General features: G+C 58.2%; 1 protein-coding gene across 1 annotated transcript in view; it reads right to left on the reverse strand.

Moving 5' to 3' along the window:
• XRCC2 (X-ray repair complementing defective repair in Chinese hamster cells 2) overlaps positions 1 to 5,444 on the reverse strand; it is a 37,650-nt gene that overhangs the window by 31,117 nt on the left and 1,089 nt on the right. The gene's annotated exons all lie outside the window — the stretch shown is intronic.

Below are 5,444 nucleotides of genomic sequence, written 5' to 3' on the forward strand. Positions count from 1 at the left end.
TTGCTTAAACGGACCCGCGGAGGGCGCTGTCCCTCCTCCGACGAGGGCCGGGGTCCCAGGCTCCTCGACACCCGCGGCAGAGGCCCGGGGCCGGCTCCCGCAGGCTGCCCCCGCCCCCGGCGCTGCCGCCTGCGCTTCCCAAGCGGCCCCGGGAGTCCCCACCACCCCGAGGGGCGGCGCCAGTTGGCCTGGGGGGACTCTGAAGCCGAGAGAGGACTTTGCCTTAGTCTTGAGTCGCTTTCTTATTCTAAGAGGTTGCCAGACCCCTGCCTGAGCCAGGGAGAAACAGACAATCAAATAAACACAACGCGAGCACGGGGATTGAAAGAGCAATAATTAAAAACAAAACAAAACAACCTCCCCCAGGGTTTTACAAACAATTTCTATCAACCCCCTAAAGAACTTGGGCCCTTCTTGCGCAGGCTGAGCACTGGGGTTTTCCTTTCAGCTGAAAGAGGAGCTGGGGGAATTGGCCCGAGGCGAGTCCGAGGGACAAAGACAAATACCCGCACCGACCTAGCCGGTTTGGGCAAAGAAGGCACAAAGCAGGGGGCTCTGGACGGAGGCGGCAGTGGGCAGGCTGCGGAGGAGGCCCGCGGGCCTCTGGCCCGGCAGCTGGAGCAGGAGGTGGGGGTGCAAGGGGTGGCAGGTCCTAAACAGCCAGGTGCTGGGAAGAGGACCCCAGGCCAGGGGGCGGGGGGCGGGGCAGGGGCCCGGAGTCCCGCTGGACAGATCACAGATGGCCTGGCCTCTGCAGCAGACAGATCGCCTGGCCTCTGCAGCGGACTCCATCAGGCTAACAAAAGTCAACAGCTGCACCAAGGATGAGCCCTCCCTGAGGAGACTAGGGCAGAAGCCTGCCTGGGCCATGCAGGGCCCTAGCAGCCTGTCCCTTTGGGGGGCTGGGGCCCTGCCTGTGCCTGTGCCGCACTCCTCAGTGGTCTCTCCTCTTGCAACTACCCTGCCCCACTGGGCATCACTAACATCTCTGTCTGGGGAACTCACCTGGGAACCCGCCTGCCCTGGCTGACAGGGGAGCTCTGGGGGAGCTTTCCCAGAGTCAACCCAAGGACCCCCTCTCCCAACCGACCCCTCTCCAAAGAGGCTTCATAACTTATGACCTCAAAAGTGGGGTGGGGCTCCCCTGGTGGTGCAGGGTGAGTCTCAGCACTGTGGAGCTGGACGCAGCTGGAGCATCATGGCAGGGAGTGACCCCACGGCAGGGAGTGACCCCAGGGCGCAGCAGACCCCGTCTCCCCGCTGCCCCCTCTGCCGTGGATTTCGATGGCTCCACCTGTTCTGCTCCCCACTCTGTCTCTGGGGAGTCCTCTCACCCCCACCCCCACCTCTGGCCACCCCAGATCTTGTGCACATAAATAAAATAAGTCTTAAAAAAAGTGGGGGAGGGAGAAAAGGTACAAGGGATTAAGGGGTGGCAGTGAGGAAAACAATTCTTATCACAAGAAAAAAAATAACTATTTGAGAGGGTGTTATTGACCAGGCGTATTGTGGGACTATCTCACAACATATACACACATGTGATCGTCACGCTGTAACCCGACACTAAGCTAGTGACCTGGACCAGACTCTGGTGAGCAGGACCTGGGCCCAGCATTCGGGGTGACCCCTCTCGGCTTGTCCTGAAGCTCTTAATACTTTCTAGAACCAACTCCCCACGCGCCACTCCACCTGTTTCCATCTGCTCTGGCTGCATTCCACGGGAATTGCTGGCTTTGCCTCTCCTTGACCGGTGGCCCCAGAAAAGGGGAAGTTCCAGGTTCCCCCCACCGGGAGCTGAGCAGGGAGGAGGAGAAGCTGGAGAGGGACTGGAAGGAAGGAAGAGGGGGCAAGCGGGCGCAGGGAGCAGAGAGAAGTGTGGAGAAGCTGTGCTGGCTTCGGGGTCCTGTCTAAGCGTGACAGGTGTCGGGGAGAGACCCGGGGGAGGTGACAGAGGCAACCACCTTGCGCCTTCCCCCCAGACTGGTCTGGCTGTTTCTGACCCATTCCCATGGCCCCCCTGGAATGTGCCTAGGCTGGCGGGCGCTCGGGCCTCGCCTGGGCCCACCCTGTCTGCTGGACATTTACCCACGGGAGGATGGGCAACTCGAGGGGCGGAGTTGAGAACTGTCCTTTGTCTTTTCTCAGCGGCTCGCTCATTGTATTCAGTCTTCCCATTACAGTTCTTCCGCACTAAGAGCATGTTTCTTCTTGATTCTGCGGATGGCTGAACCTATGTAGAACAGGCAGGTTTGGGGGTTCTGGGGTGCCCTGCTTCCTGCCCTGCAACAACGGTCAGAATCATCTTTCTAAAGAGAAATTCTGAGTCCACAACGAGATTAACAAAAAAAAGTCAGTCCTGAGTACCCCCATCCAGCCCTTGATACTTCTTTTATGGTGCCTTTGAGTGACAACAATTCGCATGCTTCTCGGGTGCGATGGCCCGAAAGCAAGACAGGTTTCTGGAACCAGCCGTGGAATCAGCTGCGGCCTCTATATAGGCGCGTCGCTGCCGGTCGGCCGGCCTCTGCCGCCGAAGGGAGCTTGAGGGGCATTACCCACATTTTTGCAGACCAATAGTGAACATGCTCAGTGACCCCGAACAAACTCTGGGTAACCCAGAAACCACTTTTCAGGGAGCGCAAAAGAACAGCTCCGCAGCCGAACCAGAAGGCCTCTGCACCACCAGAGAAGCTGCCTCCCGGCCAGTCTGGGGGCAGGCAGTCCGGTGTGGGGCTTCATGACGCAATTCCCAGCACCCTCCAGTTCCTGGGGCTCGTTAACGGTCCCACTGACTGTCCAGGGCTGTCTAGAGAGCGACACCTTCTCCAGCCACCCTCTGACCAGTTTAAAATGACCTCATGCTAGTTGGTAAAACTCACATGACTCAGACTGTCGGGTCCTGCTGAGTGATGGCTGATTCCCCCTGACAGTCACACCTCCCCCAGAGTTAAAGGCCCCCTGTTCTGACTTTTCAGGGGTTGGGGCATGCTGTACAAACAGGCTTCAGCCTTGAGGTAACTGTCTCTGTGGACATAGGAAGTTCTGTTTTTAGTGTCTTGCATGCAAACAGCTCGTTTGGAATGAGCCACCTCTACATTTTCCAGTTTTTAGTAAAAGCCATTTCTAGCAAGAATAATTCTAAATTGAATAAAGCCTCCGGATCCAAGAACCAACTTACTCTAGGGAGACAGAATGTTAGTCAGGGCTTCAGTTTGCGAATTATTAACACTCACACCTGCCGCTGGGTCACTCTTCCTGGCCCAGGAATGCACTTTCCCCGTTGGCCTTCTCACCTGACCTTCCTGCCCCCTCTCGGGTATAGGAGTGGGCCGGGGGTCAGCTGGCGGGAGTGCGAAGAGGAGGCGGGCTTGTGTCTGTTTAAGGAAGAGGTGGCTGAGCCTTCTCCCAGTGCCTCGGAATCCCAAAACGTGGTAGACTAGTAGACGGTGAGTCCAGGCAGCCAAGGAAGCTGGCAGGAGAGGGAGATGGGGGGACGGGAAAGGAAGGGAGAGGCTTTCTCCTGAAGGACATCCCTCCTGCGAACCTGAAGAGAAACACAAAACAATTGGGCAGGGGCGCTTTGAAATGGGCGGCCTCCCTGTTACAGAGCTTCTGGATGCTTTGTTCAGCTTTTTATTGGGGTGATATCGTTGCTAACTGAGTGCATGATTTAGAGGCTCAGACCCCCCTCAGGCGCTGTTGCCACCCCTCGTCCTCCCAAAGGCAGAGCACTCTGCCGAAAGCGGGGACCCCCCCAGCTCCGGGCGTGCACGGCACTTGGCCACTAGAGCTTTCAGTATTTCACAAAAGCCAAAGCACACAACGCTGATGGCCACGCCAGCGTTGCTCCACGCCAGTGCTAGCGGCTGTCGGTGCTGGTGGGTGCCGCAGGAGTTAGGGTAGCTGGTGCCTCCGGGCTTTCTGGCCCCAAATCTGGGTACAACTAACAAGCACAAATCTGCATATGTGTGAGGGGGGCTCTCCCCGTGTGGGGGAGGCCCTCCCTGGAGGTGCAGGGATTAAGTCTCAGCGCTGTCAAGCTGTCCCAGCCACTGCAAGCACCAGCTTGATCCCCGGCCAGGGAGTGACCACAGGGAGCAGCAGACCTCTCCTGTCTCCACTGCTCCCCTCAGCAGTGGATTTTAGTATGCCTGCCTGTTCTGCCCCCCACTCTGTCTCTGGGGAGTCTTCTCACCGCCGGTACTTCTGGCCTGCACCCCAGTTCTTGCATGCATAGACAAATATGATAAGTCTTTAAAAGAGAGAAAGAAAATACAATAAAAACGTCTGCCTTAAGAATACAATGTGCGTTTTGCTCTCAGCTCTCGTTACCCGGGACACAGGGACCCACACTTCCCTGCTGTCCACTGTTGCCAGAATTCCTCTTGGGGCCTGAGGACACCCAAGGAGGGCAGGAGGAATACAAGTCTCGGAAACACATGGCAATGTTGTACCCAGTTTTCAGATACATTGTTGCAGCCAGAGTTCCAGCCCCAGCTCCCAGCCAGGGCGCCCTCCGGCAGCTGCTCCACCTCTCCAGAGCTGCAGCTCTTCTCCTGCCGCAAAGAACCGCAGGGCTGTCTCCGGAAGGTGTCTGGAATGGTACAGCCTGGCTCTCTCCGCCGGCTGTATCCCCACTGAGGTTCCCTCTGGGTGGCTTCTGAAGGGCTCGGGAATGAACACACGAGCTCCCCGAGGACCGACCCCCCAGACCTGGCTCTGGTGAGACTGCACAATGGCAGGTGGCTTGGGGCTTCATTTCTGGCCGTGCGCTGTCCAGATTGCTGGTGTCCTGTGACACGACTCAGCGGTTTCATTTCTATTGGCAGAAAAATTGGAATTTTATTGCATTCTACTCAGTTTCGAGAACGCAGCGTGATGGCCTAGTGGGACTTCTCGGGCACTTGTTACTGGAGTTAGAAAACACCAAGAAATGAAAACCAAACAATTTAAGTCTGTCTGAAGCGATCAGAATGTGACAGGGCAGGGGAAGGAGCACCCCAGGACCCCCCAGCGCGCCTGTGCGTCAGGAGAAGCATACCCTAGTGGGCGAGGCCTCCAGTGGGGACTTCCATGCCGTGAGTGTGCCGCCAGCGGAGAGGAGGGGAAGGGAGGTCGGTCGCTTGCAGCGGAGCACCCACGTCCCCATCCCTCGCGGGCAGAGCGCAGCCCGACAGGGCTGGCCCAAAGCAGGGCCCCGGGCCGAGCCGCCCCAGGCCTGAGGCACCTGCTGGCTGCACGGGAAAGGGGCAGGAGGGCAGGTGAGTCTGGCAGGAAAAAGCCAACTCCACACCGGGAGGGACAGCGGCTGCCCAGTCACCTCCCGCGGCCTCTCGTCCACTGCTGTTCCAGGTGTCGCCTTGTGTCCCCCAGTCCCTGATGCCAGTCCAAGGCCAGGAAGCCGGCACAGCTTCTTCAGGTGTCTGTGCTCTTGCGCCTCCTCC

Source organism: Condylura cristata, unplaced genomic scaffold, assembly GCF_000260355.1.
Source record: "Condylura cristata isolate star-nosed mole 26May11 unplaced genomic scaffold, ConCri1.0 scaffold00042, whole genome shotgun sequence".
Classification (NCBI taxonomy): domain Eukaryota; kingdom Metazoa; phylum Chordata; class Mammalia; order Eulipotyphla; family Talpidae; genus Condylura; species Condylura cristata.